This window comes from Pongo pygmaeus, chromosome 2, assembly GCF_028885625.2.
Source record: "Pongo pygmaeus isolate AG05252 chromosome 2, NHGRI_mPonPyg2-v2.0_pri, whole genome shotgun sequence".
NCBI lineage: Eukaryota > Metazoa > Chordata > Mammalia > Primates > Hominidae > Pongo > Pongo pygmaeus.
In genome coordinates, this window is record NC_085930.1 from 164,443,396 (window position 1) to 164,462,285 (window position 18,890).

An 18,890-nucleotide genomic window follows, 5' to 3' on the forward strand; every position below is an offset into this window, starting at 1 on the left:
GTATTGTATGATTCCATTTATATCAAATTCATAGAGACAGAAAGTAGAATGGTGATGGCAAAGGGCTGAAGGTAGGAGGGTATCGGGAGTTGTTGCTGAATGGGTATAGAGTTTCAGTTTGACAAGATGAAGAGTTTTGGAGATTGGCTGCACACAATGGGAATGTATTTAATACTACTGAACACACTTTAAAAAGGGTTTATTGTATACATTTAAAAATAGTTAAGATGTTAGGTAGATTTTAGGTCACATGTATTTTACTACAATTAAAAATCATTTTTGAAAAGTAAAAACTGAAAATAAAATGTTGTGTCATTAAGCTAATCATTACTTCAGACTGACTAGAAAGCAGACAGTTTGAATTAGGGGCAAAATAAGGGGGAGTGGAGACTTTCAAAAAAGGGAAGTTTTATTACTTTCAATTAAGTAGAATTAATTAGAGATACTATAGTTTAAAAAAATCAAACCAGGCTTCTATTCAAGAATTGATGACTTGGAACCTGGACCCAGGCCCAGTGGCTCACACCTGTAATCTCAGCACTTTGGGAGGCTAAGATGGGAGGATCACTTGACCCTAGGATTTCAAGACCAGCCTAGCCAACAAAATGAGCCTCTGTCTATACAAAAAATCAAAAAATTTGCTGGGCATAGTAGCATGTGCCTATGATCCAGCTACACAGGAGGTTGAGGCAGGAGGATGACTTGAGCCCAGGAGGTTGAGGCTGCAGTGAGTCATGTTTGTACCACCGCACTCCAGCCTGGGTGACAAAGTGAGAATCCCCCTCCACCAAAAAACAAGATGACTTGGCTGGGCACGAGGGCTTATCCCTGTAATCCCAACACTCCGGGAAGCCAAGGCAGGAGGATTGCTTGAGGCTAAGAGTTTGAGAACAGCCTGGGCAACATAGTAAGACCCCATCTCTATTTTTATTAAAAAGTAAAAAAAAGAATAGATGACTCTTCACAACAACTACCACTCCAACCCATTATGTACAACTGCTATGGTGTGAATGTTGGTGTCCCCCAAAATCCATGTATTAGAACCTAATACCTCACCCATATGATAGTATTAAGAGGTGAGGCATTTGGGAAGAGATTAAGCCATGAGGGCCAACCAGCTCCCTTGCCCCTTCTGTCATGTGAGGATAAATAGTAGGTACTATCTATAAGAAACAGGCCCTCACCAGACGCCAAATCTGCCATCACCTTAATCTTAGACTTCCCAGCATCTAGATCCATGAGCAATGAATTCTGTTGTTTACAAGTTGCCCAGTCTAAGGTGGTTTTGTCATAGCAGCCCAAAGGAACTAAGACAACAACAAGCATGCTATTATCCCTTAGAGCAGCTTATTCACCTAAGCAGGTTACATGTGTCCTTAACACTTATGCCTCACTTTGCATTTAGCAACCCCCTCTTTCACAGACAATGCAGCGAGAGACTCCTACCCAGCTTGAGCACCTCCCCCAGGACCAGGCCACTCCTGACTTACTCAACAACACACTTTAAAGATGAGGGGCTTTTTGACAGGGAACATTCTTATAAGATATTAAGACAATTAAGTTATAGAATTATATATACAATATTATCTCAGTGATAAAAAACAGCAAAAAAGTCTAAAAATAAATATGGTCAATTGTTAAGGGTAATTATCTCTTTGTAACAGTATTATGAGGGAAATTTACATTCTCCTTTCCTGCATTTCCCAAATTATATTCAAAAACAGTAAATGTAAACTAAAAAGGACAGCAGGGGGTAAGGCCCAGGGGTCTGAGAAAGGCTTCGAGGGCAGCTATCTGTATTAGTAAGGCTTCTTACTACAAGCAGAAAGGAATGTTTATTACCAAAATATTGAATTGCTTCCAGAATCAGAGGGTGGGAGGTGGAGCAGAACCAGGCTCTGAGGCCAAGAGGCCAAGGCGACTGCAGTAGGCAGCCTCTAAATAATAGTACCAACGTCTCCTGTCTCAGTATTCACGCCCTTCTGCAATCCCCTCCCTTTGAGCGTGGCCTGGACCCAGTGCTCCACTTCTAATGAACTGAGTACAGCAAAAGTGATGGGAGGTCACTTATGAGATCAACTTATAGAAACACTATACCTTCTTGCTTGCTTGCTTCTCCAAACTTCTTTCCTGGAGCTCACTCTCTCTCTCTTTCTTTCTCTTTCTCTCTCTCTCTCTCTCACACACACACAAACACACACACACACACACACTCACTGGTGTTGTGAGCTGTGCTATGGAGAGACCCACATGGCAGGGAGGTGAGAGAGGCCTCAGTAGCCAACAGCCTGAAAGGAACTGAAATGTGCCAACAACAACCACTAAAGGAAACTCGGAAGCAGAGCTTCCCTCAGTCCAGCCGTGAGATGACTGCAGCCCCAGAGGACACCTTAATTACAGCCTCAAGAGAGACCCTGAGCAGAGGACCCAGCTAAGCTATACCCAGGTTCCTGACCTATAGGGACTGTGGGATATTCAATGTTTGTTTTAAGCTCCCAAATGTTGGGGTAATTTGCTATGCAGCAATAGATACCTAACATAAGCACCAACCAAAATCATGGGGCAGAACAAATCCACTGAAGATACCATTTCCAACACAACTAAGCACAGAGATAGTGGCTTTCACTCCATCATCCACGCAATGGACATCAGGAACTACTGCCAGAAGTGCTGCCACGGGCCCTAAGGGTAGCTGCCAACATGTCCACCCTACTCCCTCCACCCACCAGGATGGGTTCAACTTAGTCCCACTTTCCTACTGTAGTTTATGCTTCAATGTCTGGGACAGGTTCACTTGATTGGTGGCTTCTAGATGGGGTGCCCACATCCCAGCTCTAAGAAAGGCTGCAAAAGCAAACTTTGAGCTCCTCTAAGGGGATCTCTTAAAACATAGGGATGGAGACTTCCTTAAACATGGATGGATGTTCACATGCCTGACAGCCAAAATAATGATAAATTTCTAAATATCATCCCAGGCTGATCTCTAAACTCAAGCTTCAATGACTTTAAGTATTCCTGCTCTGCACAGCACTATTACCCCTTTCAGAATTCTGGATCCCCCCTTACCCCCTTCCTCCCTCCACAGGGCTACCAGCTTAGTCAGATGTTCAGAGAAATGTCTTTCTCAGTTTTTCTACACCTTCCTTGATACTCAAAGCTCTTGACCTTGAGTCCTTATCACTAGTGACAATTTCAAAGCTGGGTAAATCATTTATGTAATGAAAGCATAATCTATATTAAGAATCTAAACAATTGGGATTTAGGCAAATATTTTCTTCAACTTACAGAAGGGAATTTGTAAGATTAAAAAGTTGGGGCCGGCCGGGCACGGTGGCTCACACCTGTAACCCCAGCACTTTGGGAGGCCGAGGGAGGTGGGTGGATCACCTGAGGTCAGGAGTTCAAGGCCAGCTTGGGCAACATGGTGAAACCCATCTCTACTAAAAATACAAAAATTAGCCGGGCGTGGTGGTGAGCACCTGTAATCCCGGCTACTCGGGAGGCTGAGGCAGGAGAATCACTTGAACCTGGGAGGCAGAGGTTGCAGTGAGCCAAGATCGTCCCACTGCACTCCAGCCTGGGTGACAGAGTGAGACTCTGTTTCAGAAAAAAAAAAAAGTTGGGGCCAGGCACAGTGCCTCATGCCCGTAATCCCAGAATTTTGGGAGACCAAGGCGGGCAGATCACCTGACATCAGGAGTTCAAGACCAGCCTGGCCAACATGGTGAAACCTCATCTGTACTAAAAATACAAAAATTAGCCAGGCATGGTGGCAGGCACCTGTAATCCCAGCTATTCAGGAGGCTGAGGCAGGAGAATTGCTTGAACCCGGGAGGTGGAGGTTGCAGTGAGTCAAGGTTGCACCGTTGCACTCCGGCCTGGGTGACAGAGCAAGGCTCTGTCTCTCCACCAAAAAAAAAAAAAAAAAAAAAGTTGGAAACTAATTTGTGTATCATTAATAACAAGGCAGCTCAGAATCAAAGCATTTATTTCTGTATATTATTTTAGGTCTTACTGATACAGAAAGCTCCTAAAAATCAGTTTATTTTTTCTATTTTTCTTTATTTTAGGAACATTTGTAGAGTAGTTATAATATGGCAGCACCAGAAATAAGGTACTCAAGAGGTGATCAGACATACTCAGAAACAAGATATCAAGATATCAACTTTCTTCATTTATTCAGAATCTGCTTTGTTTTAGGTACCATGGCAGACAGCAAGATGAAACTGTACACAAGACATTTAAAATGTAGTGATAGCAATTCCCTCTTTTGAAACAGCATAAAACAGCATAAAAACCAATATATGTTTTTAAATGTTCTACAGAATAGAAATAAATATGAAAAATAACATCACTAAGAAAAGAATAATAATAATCCTCAACTGATACGCATCACTGATATCACTGACTAGAAAGGAAAGTATAACTGTGATGAGCAGGTGGTGCTGAGCAGGTAAGGACACAGAACTAAGCTTCAATTCCCCTTCGTCTGAGGGTGGCATGAGGTGAGGGAACAAAAAGAAGAAGCTGCCTCTCAGAGTATTCATAAGACACGTTAATTTTCAGTCCTTTAAAAATCTAATTCAAAGATCCTGCATTATCAGAGCCCTATTTTTGGTCAGCTTTTTCCAGGCTGGCAAATATTTTATCCAGGCAGATAGGGAGAAAAACAATGCAAATGAACACTGTTTTTCAAGGCCTCTTTTCAATGGTGTTACTCCAAAGGAAAATTATAAAATAAATTTAGATAGCACTTTATATGGCTTAACTAATTTAACTTTGGTCCAATGTTGATGTAAACGAAGAATGATTCAGGTGTCTTCCAGAAGTCCCTTTCTGATCTACATATACTTCATGCAGAAGTTACACTCTAGAATTAATTTGTCTATGGTATATGGAAATATTGCTAGAGACTGGACTGGAAGCATGGTCACTTCTCAGCTTCAAGATATCTGGCTGCACAGCCCCAGGAGAATGCAAACAACTCCACGATTCACATCTGTAAAAGCAGGAACCTTGGACCACACAGCTAAAGTTATTTCAGCAAAAAGAGTCTATTGAAAATTACTATTTGTTTTTTTTTTCATAAGCAATGTTTTATTTACAGGCATACCTTAGAATTATTATGAGTGTGGTTTCAGATCACTGCAATAAAATGAATATCACAATAAAGAGAGGCACACGGATTTTTTGGTCTCCCAGTGAATATAAAAGTTACAATTATGCTATACTGTAGCCTATTAAGTGTGTAATAGTATTACATCTAAAAAAAGTACATACCTTAATTTAAAATATTTAATGCTATAAAAAGCTAATGATCATCTGAACCTTTGGAAAACTGTAATCATTTTGCTGGTGGAGGGTCTTGTTTCGATGTGGATAGCTGCTGACTGATCAGGGTGGTGGTTGCTGAAGGTTAGTTGACTGTGGCAATTTGCTTCTTTTTTGTTTTGTTTTGTTTTGTTTTGTGATGGAGTTTTGCTCTTGTTGCCCAGGCTGGAGTGCAATGGTACGACCTCGGCTCACTGCAACCTCCACCCCCCGGGTTCAAGCGATTCTCCTGCCTCAGCCTCCCAAATAGCTGGGATTACAGGCATGCACCACCACGCCCGGCTAATTTTGTATTTTTTTAGTAGAGATGAGGTTTTACCATGTTGGTCAGGCTGGTCTCGAACTCCTGACCTCAAATGATCCACCCACCTTGGCCTCCCAAAGCGCTAGGATTACAGGCATGAGCCACCGCACCTGGCCAGCAATTTCTTAAATAGGACAAAAACTAAGTCTGCTCCATTGATTGACTCTTCCTTTCACAAAAGATTTCTTTGCAGCATGTGATGCTGTTTAATAGCATTTTACCTACAGTAGAACTTCTGGCAAAATTGGAGTAAATGCTCTCAATCCTTCCTATTGCTTTATCAACTAAGGTTTTGTACACCTCAAGAACCCACTTGCTTTGCTTATTCATATAAGTAATTCCTCATCTATTCAAGTTTAACCATGAGATTGCAGCAATTCAGTCACATCTTCAGGCTCCACTTCTTTTTTTTTTTTTTTTTTTTTTTTTTTTTTTGAGATGGAGTCTCGCTCTGTCACCCAGGCTGGAGTGCAGCGGTGCAATCTCGGCTCACTGCAAGCTCCGCCTCCCGGGTTCACACCATTCTCCTGCCTCCGCCTCCTGAGTAGCTGGGACTACAGGTGCCTGCCACCATACCCAGCTAATTTTTTTGTATTTTTAGTAGAGACGGGGTTTCACTGTGTTAGCCAGGCTGGTCTCCATCTCCTGACCACGTGATCTGCCCACCTCGGTCTCCCACAGGCTCCACTTCTAATTCTAGTTCTCTTGTTATTTCTAACACATCTACAGTGACTTTCTCCACTGAAGTCTTGAACCCCTCAAAGTCATCCTTCAGGATTGGAATCATCTTCTTCTAAACTCCTGCTAATAATAATCTGTTGACCTCCTCAAAAAATTGCAAATGTTCTTAATGGCATTTAGAATGGTGAATTCTTTCTAGAAGGTTTTCAATTTAGTTTGCCAAGACTTATCAAAGGAATCACTATTTATGGCAGTTATAGGCTTACAAAGTATATTTCTTAAATAATAAGACTTGAAAGTCAAAATTATACATAGAACAATGAACTACAGAATAGATGTTGTGTAGCAGGCATGAAAACAATGTTAATCTACTTATACATCTCATTAGAGTTCTTGGGTGACCAGGTGCATTGTCAACGAGCAGTAATATTTTGAAAGGAATCTTTTTTCCTGAGCAGTAGGTCTCAATATTGGGCTTAAAACATTCAGTAAACCATGCTGTAAAAATATGTGCTGTCATCCAGGCTTTGTTATTCCATTTACACAGTGCAGGCAGAGTAGATTTAGCATAATTCTTAAGAGCCTAGGGGATGAAAAATGAGCATTGGCTTCAACTTAAAGTCATTAGCTGCATTAGCCCCTAACAAGAGACTCAGCCTGTTCTTGACACTTTGAAGGCAGGCATTGACTCCTCTCCAGTTATTAAAGTCCCAGATGGCATCTTCTCCCAATATAAGGCTGTTTTGTTTACATTGAAAATCTGTTGTTTAGGCTGGGCACAGTGGCTCACGCCTGTAATCCCAGCACTTTGGGAGGCCAAGGCAGGCAAATCACCTGAGGCCAGGAGTTCGAGACCAGCCTGGCCAACATGGTGAAACCCCATGTCTACTAAAAATACAAAAATTAGCTGGGTGTGGTGGCATGTGCCTGTAATCCCAGCTACTTGGGAAGCTGAGGCAGGAGAATCACTTGAACCCAGGAGGCAGAGGTTGTAGTGAGCCGAGATGGCGCCACTGCACTCCAACCTGGGCGACAGAGTGATACTCCATCTCCAAAACCAAAAAGAAATCTGTTGTTTAGTGTAGCCACCTTCATCAATTATCTTAGCTAAACCTTCTAGATCCCTTGCTGCAGCTTCTCCACCAGCACTTGCTGCTTCACCTTGCACTTTTATGTTATGGAGATGGATTCTTGCCTTAAACTTCATATACCAAACTCTGCTAGCTCCAAACTTTTCTTCTGCAGCTTCCTCACCTCTCTCAGCCTTCACAAAATTGAAGAGAGTTGCTCTGGATTGGGCTTTGGCTTAACGGAATGTTGTAGCTGGTTTGATCATTTATCCAGACCACTCAAACTTTCTCTCTATCAGCAATAAGTTAAGACTATTTTGCGTTCCTATCATTAGTGTGTTCACTGAAGTAGCATTTTTAATTTTCTTCAAGAACTTTTCTCTTGCATCCACAAAATGGCTATTGGGTACAAGAGGCCCAGCTTTCAGCCTGTCTTGTCTTTCAACACGTCTTCCTCACTAAGCTTAATCATTTGTAGTTTTTGATTGAAAGTGAGAGACATGTGGAGATGCCAGAGGAAAATGGCAGCTAGGAGGCAGGACTAACTTGCAGCTCCCACTTGGACAATGGAACAGCATGTGGAGACTGGCATCATGAACTTGTGCTACAAGAACTACTGCAGGAACATATCAGGAAAACTGAAAGAATTCACAGACCCTTTGAAGGAAGCAGACTGCTGTTCCAAGCTCTGTGAGACAGCTGAAAAACTGTGAGTGGCCAAAGTGTGAGCAGGGAAGATCCACCCTCGAACACATGTCCTCACTAGGGAACCTGAAAATCTAGATCACAGGTGATATGGTTTGGCTGTGTCCCCACCCAAATCTCATCTTGAATTGTAATCCCCATAATGCCCACATGACTAGGGAGAAATCTGGTGGGAGGTGATTGGACTATGGGGGCGGATACCCCTTGCTGTTTTTGTGATAGTGAGTGAGTTCTCACAGGATCTGATGACTTTATAACGGGCTCTTCCCACTTCACTGCTCACTCTTCTCTCTCCTGCCATCTTATGAAGAAGGTGACTGCTTCCTCTTCACCTTCTGCGATGATTGTAAATTTCATGAAGCCTCCTAGCCATGCTTCCTGCTAAACCTGAGAAACTGTGAGTCAATTAAACCTCTTTCCTCTATAATTACCCAGTCTCAGGTATTTCTTTATAGCAGTGTGAAAACGGACTAATACAGTAGATCGGTACTGCAGAGAGTTGGGCACTGCTATAAAGATGCTTGAAAATGTGGAATTGACTTTGGAACTAGGTAACAGACAGAGGTTGGAAAAGTTTGGAGGGCTCAGAAGAAGACAGGAAGATGTGGGAAAGTCTGGAGCTTCCTAGAGACTTGTTGAATGGTTTTGAGCAAAATGCTGATAGAGATGTGAACAATGAAGTCCAGGCTGAGGTGGTCTCAGATGGAGATGAGCAACTTTTTGGGAACCAGAGCAAAGGTCAGTCTTGCTATGCTTTAGCAAAGAGACTGGTGGCATTTTGCCACTGCCCTAGAGATCTGTGAAACTTTGAACTTGAGAGAGATGATCTGAAATTGGAACTTATGTTTAAAAGGGAAGCAGAGCATTAAAGTTTGGAAAATTTGCAGCCTGATGATGCGATAGAAAAGAAAAATCCAGCTGGGCACTGTGGCTCATGCCTGTAATCCCAGCACTTTGGGAGGCCAAGGAGGGTGGATCACCTGAGGTCAGGAGTTTGAGACCAGCCTGACCAACATGGTGAAACCCCATCTCTACTAGAAGTACAAAATTAGCCAGGCATGGTGGCACATGCCTGTAATCCCACCTACCTGGGAGGCTGAGGGAGGAAAATTGCTTGAATTCAGGAGGCGGAGGTTGCGGTGATCTGAGATCACGCCATGGCACTCCAGCCTGGGCAACAAGAGTGAAACTCCATCTCAAAATAAAAAAGAAAGAAAAGAAAAGAAAAACCCATTTTCTGGGGAGAAATTCAAGCCGGCTGCAGAAATTTGCATAAGTAAAAAGGAGCTGAATGTTAGTCACCAAGACAATGGGGTAAATGTCTACAGGACATGTCAGTGACCTTCATGGCAGCCCCTCCCATCACAGACTCAGAGGCCTAGGTAGAAAAAATGGTTTCGTGGGCCAGGCCCAGGGCCCTGCTACTGCTCTGTGCAGCCTTCCTTGGGACTTGGCACCCTACATCCTAGCCATGGCTAAAAGGGGCCAACATACAGCTCAGGCCATTGCTTCAGAGGGTGTAAGCTCCAAGCCTTGGAAGTTTCCACATGGTGTTGGGCCTGCAGGTGCACAGAAGTCAAGAACTGAGGTTTGGGAACCTCTGCCTAGATTTCAGAGGATGTATGGAAACACCTGGAGGCCTAGGCAGAAGTATGCTGCAGGGGTGGAGCCCTCAATGCAGTGTGGAATAGAAATGTGGAGTTAGACCCCCACACAAAATCCCCACTGGACCACTGTCTAATAAAGCTGTGAAAAGAGGGCCACCGTCCTCTAGACCCCAGAATGATAGATCCACTGACAGCTTGCACTGTGTGCCTGGAAAGACTGAAGACACTCAATGCCAGTCTGTGAAAACAGGTGGGAGATGGGTGTTGTACCCTGCAAAGCCACAGGAGTGGAGCCACCCAAGACCGTGGGAGCCCACCTTTTGCATCAGCGTGACCTGGATCTGAGACATAGAATCAAAGGAGATTATATTGGAGCTTTAAGGTTTAATAAGCGCCCTGTTGGATTTCGGAGTTGCATGGAACCTGTAGCTCCTTTGTTTTGGCCGATTTCTCCCTTTTGGAATGGGAGCATTTATCCAATGCCTGTACCCACATTGTATCTTTGAAGTAACTAACTTGCTCTTGATTTTACAGGCTCCTAGGCAGAAGGGACTTACCTTGTCGCAGATGACACTTTGGACTTGGACTTTTGGGTTAAGGCTGGAAAGAGTTAAGACTTTGGAGGACTGTTGGAAAGGCATGACTGTGTTTTGAAATGTGAGGACATGAGATGTGGGAGCAGCCAGGAGCAGAATGATACGGTTTGGCTGTGTTCCCACCCAAATATAATCTTGAATCATAATCCTCATAATACCCACATTTCTTGGGAGAGACCTGGTGGGAGGTAATTGGATCGGGAGGCAGTTTCCCCATGCTCTTCTCATAATAGTGAGTTCTTATGAGATCTGATGGTTTTATAACAGGCTCTTCTCCCTTCACTGTTCACCCTTCTCTCTCCTGCCACCTTGTGAAGAAGGTGCCTACTTCCTCTTTGTCTTCTGCCATTATTGTAAGTTTCATGAGGCCTCCTAGACATGCTTCCTGTTAAGCCTGTGAAACTGTGAGTCAATTAAACCTCTTTCCTTTATAATTTCTCTGTGTCAGGTATTTCCTTATAGCAGTATGACAACAGACTAATAAAATGAGAGAAGGATTTGGCCTTACCAACAGCTGAAACAAATTTAGAGAGCTTAGCAAAATATAAAGGTAGAAGAAGCAGCAGGAAGAGCCCTGTGGGCACAGCCAGTACCCAGGGAAATCACTCTGACTGACTGTCTCACAGGGGCCTTTGGGAAGGCTACCAGTAGAATTGGGGAAAGAATATAGGGAGAAGGAAACTTCGAGATGAACTTTGTAATAATTACAACCAAGCATAAACATTTATGGGCAGAATCTGGGGGCAGTGATGGGAGCAAACAGGAAGTGCAGATAGGAGCACAGAGGCCATGGCAGGTGGGGAGGGGTGGAGCCTGAAAGGCCTGCTTGCTTTCTCAGTAGGGAGGCTTGTAGCCTGGGGCAAGATCTCAGCCCTGCTCAGGAGCTGCCTGGATATAAACGCGGTGCTAGTGGTGGGAATGAGACTGGCCTTGCTGGCTGAGTGGGAACTAGGTGAAGCCTGTCACTGCCAGCTTTCCCCACTTCCCTGGTGACCTGTATGATGCAGCAGAGGCAGCCATAATCCCCCTGGGAACATAACTCCATTGGACTGAGAACTCCCAGCAGCCACAGCAAGCCCTGCTCAAGGAGAGTCTGAGCTTAGACATGCCTAACCCTGCATCCAACTGATGGTCTTTCTCTACCCACCCTGGTAGCTGAAGACAAAAGACATAATCTCTTGGGAGCTCTATGGCCCTGCCCATTGGTTGAGAAACCCAAATATGTATCCAGGTGACCTTAGGGCAAGCTCGTATCAGCTGATGATCTCTTAAAAGTGCTACCTCCTGGCTGGAGGACAACCAACGACTTAGCACAACCAGCATTCGAGAAAACCAGCACACTAAACAAAACAACCAAGGACCCTCACAGAGTCTACTTCACTCCCCTGCTACCTCCACCAGAACAGGTCTCCATGGCTGAGAGACCTGAAGACAGATCACTTAACAGGACTCTTTGCAGACATTCCTGAGTACCAGGCTGGAGCCTGGTAGCCCCGCTGGGTAGCTAGACCCAGACAAGCAATAACAATCACTACAGTCCAGCTATCAGGAAGTCCCATGCCTAGAGGAAGTGGGAGGGCACCACATTAGAAGACCACCCTGTGGGACAAAAGAATCTGAACAGCAGCCTTTGAATCCCAGATCTTCCCTCTGACATAGTCTACCCAAATGAAAAGGAACCAGAAAAACAATTCTGGCAATATGAAAAAGCAAGGTTCTTTAACACCCTCAAAAGATCACAATATCCCACCAAGAAAGGATCCAAACCAAGAAGAAATCCCTGACTTGCCAGCAAAAGCATTCAGAAGGTTGATAATTAAGCTACTCAAGGATGCACCAGAGACAGGTGAAAAACAATTTAAAGAAATTCAAAAGTAATGCAGACTATGGATGAAAAAAATATCCAGAGAAATAGACGGCATCAATACAAAACAATCACAACTTCTAAAAATAAAAGATACTCTTAGAGAAATGCAAAATACACTGGAAAGTTTCAACAAAAGAATCAAACAAGTAGAAGAAAGAACTTCAGAGCCTGAAGACAAGGCTTTTGAATTAACCCAATCTGACAAAGACAAAGAAAAAAGAATAAAAAAAAGAACAAAGCCTGGAAGAAGTTTGGGATTACGTTAAATGAACAAACCTAGGAATAATTGGTGTTCCCCAGGAAGAAGAGAAATCTCACAGTGTGGAAAACCTATTTGAGGGAATAATTGAGGAAAACTTCCCTGGCTTTGCTAGAGATGTATACATCCAAATACAAGAAGCTCAAAGAACACCTAGAAAATTCATCACAAAAAGATCATCACCTAGACACATAGTCATCAGGTTATCTAAAGCCAAGATGAAGGAAAGAATCTTAACAGCTGTGAGGCAAAAGCATTAGGTAATCTATAAAGAAAAACCTATAAGATATAAGATTAAAAGCAGATTTCTCAGCCAAAATCCTACAAGCTAGAAAGGAATGGGGTCCTATCTTCAGCCCCCTTTAAAATAATTATCAGCCAAGAAATCTTGTTTCCAGCAAAACTAGGCTTGATAAATAAGGGAAAGATAAAGTCCTTTTCAGACACACACAATAATCCAATTTCAGATCATAGGCAACAAAAATGCTGAGAGAATTTGCCACTACCAAGCCAGCACTACAAAAAAAAAAAAAAAAAAAAAAAAAAAAAAAAAAAAAAAAAAAAGCTAAAAGGAGTTCTAAATCTTGAAAGAAAACCTCAAAATACAGCAAAATAAAACCTCCATAAAGCATAAGTCCCACAGGGCCTATAAAACAATACAATGAAGAAAAAAAAAAGGTATTCAGGCAAAAAAAACTAGCAAAATGAATCTAATAGTACCTTATCTCTCAAAACAAATTTTGAATGTAGATGGTCTAAATGCTCCACTTAAAAGGCACAGAATGGCAGAATGAATAAGAATTCACCAACCAAATATCTGCTGTCTTCAAAAAACTCACATAAGATATAAGGACTCATAAACTTAAAGTAAAGGGGTAGAAGAAGATATTTCATGCAAATGGACAAAAAAAGTGGGCAGGTGCAGCTATCCTTATATCAGACAAAACAAACTTTAAAGCAACAGCAGTTTAAAAAGATAAAGAGGAACATTATACCATGATAAAAGAATTAGTCCAGCAGGAAAATATCACAATCCTAAATATATATTCACCTAACACTGGAGCTCCCAAATTTATAAAACAGTTACTACTAGACCTAAGAAATAATATAGACGGCAACACAATAATAGTGAGAGACTTCAATACTCCACTAACAGCACTAGACAGGTCATCAAGACAGAAAGTCAACAAAGAAACAATGGACTTAAACTATACCCTAAAACAAATAGACTTAGCAGATATTTACAGAATATTCTACCCAACAACTGCAAAATATACATTCTATTAATTAGCACAGGAAACATTCTCCAAGACAGACCACATGACAGGCCACAAAAGAAGTCTCAACGAATTTAAGAAAATCATAATTACAGCAAGTACTCTCTAGGACCACGGTGGAATAAAATTGGAAATTGACTCCAAAAGGAACCCCAGAAAACATGCAAATACATATAAATTAAATAATCTGCTCCTGAATAATTGTTGGGTCAACAATGATACCAAGATGGAAACTTAAAAATTCCTTGAACTGAACGATAATAGTGACACAACCTTTCAAAATCTCTGGGATACAGCAAAGTGATGCTAAGAGGAAAGTTCATAGCATTAAATGCCTATATCAAAAAGTCTGAAAGAGGACAAACAGACAATCTTAGGTCACACCTCAAGGAACTAGAGAAACAAAAACAAGCCAAACCCAAATTCAGCAGAAGAAAAGAAATAACAAAGATCAGAGCAGAACTAAATGAAATTGAAACAACAACAAAAAATCAAAAGATAAATGAAACAAAAACCTGGTTCTTTGAAAAGATAAACAAAATTGATAGCCCATTTGCAAGATTAACCAACAAAAGAAGAGAGAAGATCCAAATAAGCTCAATTAGAAACAAAATGAGAGATATTACAACCGATATCACAGAAATACAAAAGATCATTCAAGGATACTATGAACAGCTTTACATGCACAAACTAGAAAACCTAGAGGAGATGGATAAGTTCCTGGAAATATACAATCCTCCGAGGTTAAACCAGGAAGAAACAGAAACCCTGAACAAACCAACAACAAGCAGTCTGACTGAAATGGTAATTAAAAAAATTGCCAACAACAACAAAACATGTCCAGGACCAGATAGATTCACGGCTTAATTCTATCAGACATGCAAAGAACTGGTACCAAATCTATTGAAACTATTCCAAAAGATGAGAAAGAAAGAATCCCACCTAAATCATGCTATGAAGCCAGTATCACCCTAATACCAAAACTAGAAAAGGACATAACAAAAAAAAGAAAATTACAGACCAATATCCCTAATGAACATAGATGCAAAAATCCTCAACAAAATACTAGCTAACTGAATCCAACAGCATATCAAAAAGATAATCCACCGTGATCGAGTGGGTTTCATACCAAGGATGCAGGGATGGTTTCACATGTACAAGTCAATAAATGTGATACACCACATAAACAGAATCAAAAACAAAAATCACATAATCATCTCAATAGATGCAGAAAAAGCATTTAACAAAATCCAGCATCTCTTTATGATTAAAACCCTCAGCAAAATCGGCATAGAAGGGACATACCTTAAGGTAATAAAAGCCATCTATGACAAACCCACAGCCAACATTATACTGAACAGGGAAAAGCTGAAAGCATTCCCCCTGAGAACTAGAACAAGACAAGGATGCCCACTTTCACCACTTCTGTTCAACATAGTACTGGAAATCCTAGCCAAGGCAATCAGACAAGGGAAAGAAATAAAGGGCTTCCAAATCTGTAAAGAGGAAGTCAAATTGTTGCTGTTCACTGATGATATGGTTGTATACCTAGAAAACCCTAAAGGCTCATCCAAAAAGCTCCTAGATCTGATAAATGAATTCAGTAAAGTTTCAGGATACAAGATCAATGTACACAAATCAATAGCACTGCTATACACCAACAACAACCAAGCTCAACCCCTTTTACAATAGCTGCAAAAAATAAAACAAAATACTTAGGAAGATACCTAAACAAAGAGGTGAAAGATATCTACAAGGAATACTACAAAACACTGCTGAAAGAAATCATAGATGACAAACAAATGGAAACACATTCCATGCTCATGGATGGGTAGAATCAATATTGTGAAAATAACCATACTGCCAAAAGCAATCTATAAATTCTATGTAATCCCTATCAAAATACCATCATCATTCCTCACAAAACTAGAAAAAAAATCCTAAAATTCATATGGAACTAAAAGAGGGCCCACATACCCAAAGCAAGACTAAGCAAAAAGAACAAATTTGGAGGCATAACATTACCTGACTTCAAACTATACTATAAGACTATAGTCACTAAAACAGCATGGTACTGGTATAAAAATAGGCACATAGACCAATGGAACAGAATAGAGAACCCAGAAAGAAAGCCAAATACTTACAGTGAACTGATCTTTGACAAAGCAAACAAAAACATAAAGTGGGGAAAGGACACCATATTCAACAAATAGTGCTGGAATATTGGCAAACCACATGTAGAAGAATGAAACTAGATCCTCATCTCTCACCTTACACAAAAATCAACTCAAGATGGATCTAAGACTTAAATATAACACCTGAAACCATATACATTCTAAAAGTTAACATTGGAAAAACTCCTTCTAGACATTGGCTGAGGCAAAGACTTCATGACTAAGAACCCAAGAGTGAATGCAACAAAAACAAAGATAAAGAGATGGGACTTAATTAAACTAAAAAGCTTCTGCATAGCAAAAGAAATAATCAGCGGAGTAAACAGACCACTCACAGAGTGGGAGAGAATCTTCACAAACTATGTGTCTGACAAAGGACTAATATCTACAATCTACAAGGAACTCAAACAAATCAGCAAGAAAAAGACAAATAATACCATCAAAAAGTAGGCTAAGGACATGAATAGACAATTCTCAAAAAAAGATATACAAATGGTCAACAAACATATGAAAAAATGCTCAACATCACTAATAATCAGGGAAATGCAAATCAAAACCACAATGCAATACCACCTTACTCCTGCAAGAATGGCGATAATCAAAAAATCAAAAAATAACAGATGTTGGCATAGATGTGGTGAAAACAGAACACTTTTACACTGCTGGAGGGAATGGAAACTAGTACAACCATTATGGAAAACAGTGGAGATTCCTTAAAGAACTAAAAGTAAATATTTTCCTCTTGGTAGATACCACTCCTGCATATCTACCAAGAGGCAAAGAAGTCATTACATGAGAAAGACACTGTACACACATGTTTTTAGCAGCACAATTCACAATTGCAAAGATATGGAAACAGCCCAAATGCCCATCAATCAACGAGTGGATAAAGAAAATGTGGTATACATGGATACACCATGGAATACTACTCAACCATAAAAAGAATGAAATATGGCATTTGCAGCAACCTAGATGGAGCTGGAGACCATTATTCTAAGTGAAGTAACTCGGGAATGGAAAACAAACATATGTTCTCACTTACAAGTGGGAGCTAAGCTATGAGGGCACAAAGGCACAAGAATGATATAATGGACTTTGGGGACTCAGGGGGAAAAGTGGGAGGGGACGAGGGATAAAAGACTGCTCACTGGGTACAGTGTACACTGCTGAGGTGACAGGTGCACCAAAATCTCAGAAATCACCACTAAAAAACTTATCCATGTAACCAAACACTACCTGTTCCCACAAAACCTACTGAAATTAATAAATATATTTAAAAAGTAAGAGACATGTGAGTTTCCTTTCACTTGGACACTTGGAGGCCATTGTAGGGTTATCAACTGGCTTAATTTCCATACCGTCATGTCTCAGGAAACAGGGAGAACTGAGGAGTGGGAGAGAGATGGGGAATCAGGCGGTTCATGGAGCAGTTAGTACACACACAACACTTATCAATTAAGTTTGCCATCTTATATAGGCAGGGATTATGGTTCCCCAAAACAATTGCAATAGTAACATTAGAGATCACTGATCACAGATCACCACAACAGATACAATAATAATGAAAAAGTTTTAAATAGAGCAAGAATTACCAAAATGTGACACAGAGACACAAAGTGAGCCCATACTTTTGGAAAAACAGTGCTGAAAGACTTGCTTAACATAGAGTTGCCACAAACCTTCAATTTGTCACACACACACACACACAAAATGCAGTGTCTGTGAAATGCAATAAAGTAAAATACAATAAAATGAACTTTGCCTGTATTTTACCAGAAAATTTATACATATATAAATGTGTATGTATGCATGATTGGAACATATGTGTGTAATAGTTGTAATAATAAACAACTTGTCAGTTTCCAAAGTGGTAAGTAGCCATAGACATCCTGCCTTTTCAATCAGAGATTGCTCTGATAATAAAGGAACACAAGAAATCAGTTGCCTTGTTTCTGCTTTAAATGGGGTTGCGCTGGTCTGCAGATCCAGGCAGCTCCTTAATGTCTAAACAACATTACCACTAGCAAATGGATCTCAGATGCTCTTGAAATACTTGCAGTTCACATTGCTGCCACCCTTTCCCATGAGTGCCTCAGACTTTCTGCCTCTGATACATCCTGATGCCATAAGCTCTGAGATATTCTCTGTCAAATAACTCAAAGCCCAGTTATGCAAAGGAGACTCAATTAGTCCACATTAAATATCCACTGTGAGTTCCACTGTCCAAAAGAGAAAGATTTCAGTCAAATGAATTTATTCTGCATTTAACATCCCGACTGCTGACTAAAGAACATTTAGGAAGTAGAAACATTTACAAGGTTATAAAGATGACATTTCATTTTCTAACCCACAAATCAATTTTTCCTATAAAAGTTTGCTTTAGCAAGACTTGGGCAAATTGGCCTTCATGTTATCTCTTGCATTATGTGGAGCTTTTATTCAAAACAGCTTTATGCATATAAATGCCTAGCAACACCTTTTTGATGTATTCAGAATCTATAATTTCATTTAATTGGTAGAAAATAGGTTTTGACCAATTCTAAGAATGAATATGTTCCATCTTTTCCATGTGCTGCTCTCCCTTAAAGCCCCAGTTGAAGTCCTGCCATGAAATTACATTGCCTCCTTGACTTTCCTGCTCCTCCTATATATTTGTTTTTTCATACACACCTCTTTTAAGTAAAATATAACCCAGTTTGAATTTTACTACCCTATTGCTTTCCTTTACATTTTTAATCACAAAATGATGTGGCCACCCAAGGTGGTTTTAGTACAAACACACAAAATTCACTGGAAATAAGTAAAACCACAAAGTCAGTGATCTGAAAACTGAAAGAACTGTCTTTCTGGCTATTCTTTGCATGAATAATATTTATTGTAGTAAGCTTCCTCCCTCAGAAAATCTGTTTATGAAATGTCATTCTGTTCACCTACTGCTCTTTCACACGTACATGAGTCCTGTGGGGCATTATGTCTGTGCCTGTGTTCCTCTTTGAAGTGAGCTCTTCTCACTTGCATA

General features: G+C 40.8%; 1 protein-coding gene across 5 annotated transcripts in view; it reads right to left on the reverse strand.

Moving 5' to 3' along the window:
- The window catches only part of PLCH1 (phospholipase C eta 1), a 266,633-nt gene that overhangs the window by 38,207 nt on the left and 209,536 nt on the right, over positions 1–18,890 (reverse strand). The gene's annotated exons all lie outside the window — the stretch shown is intronic.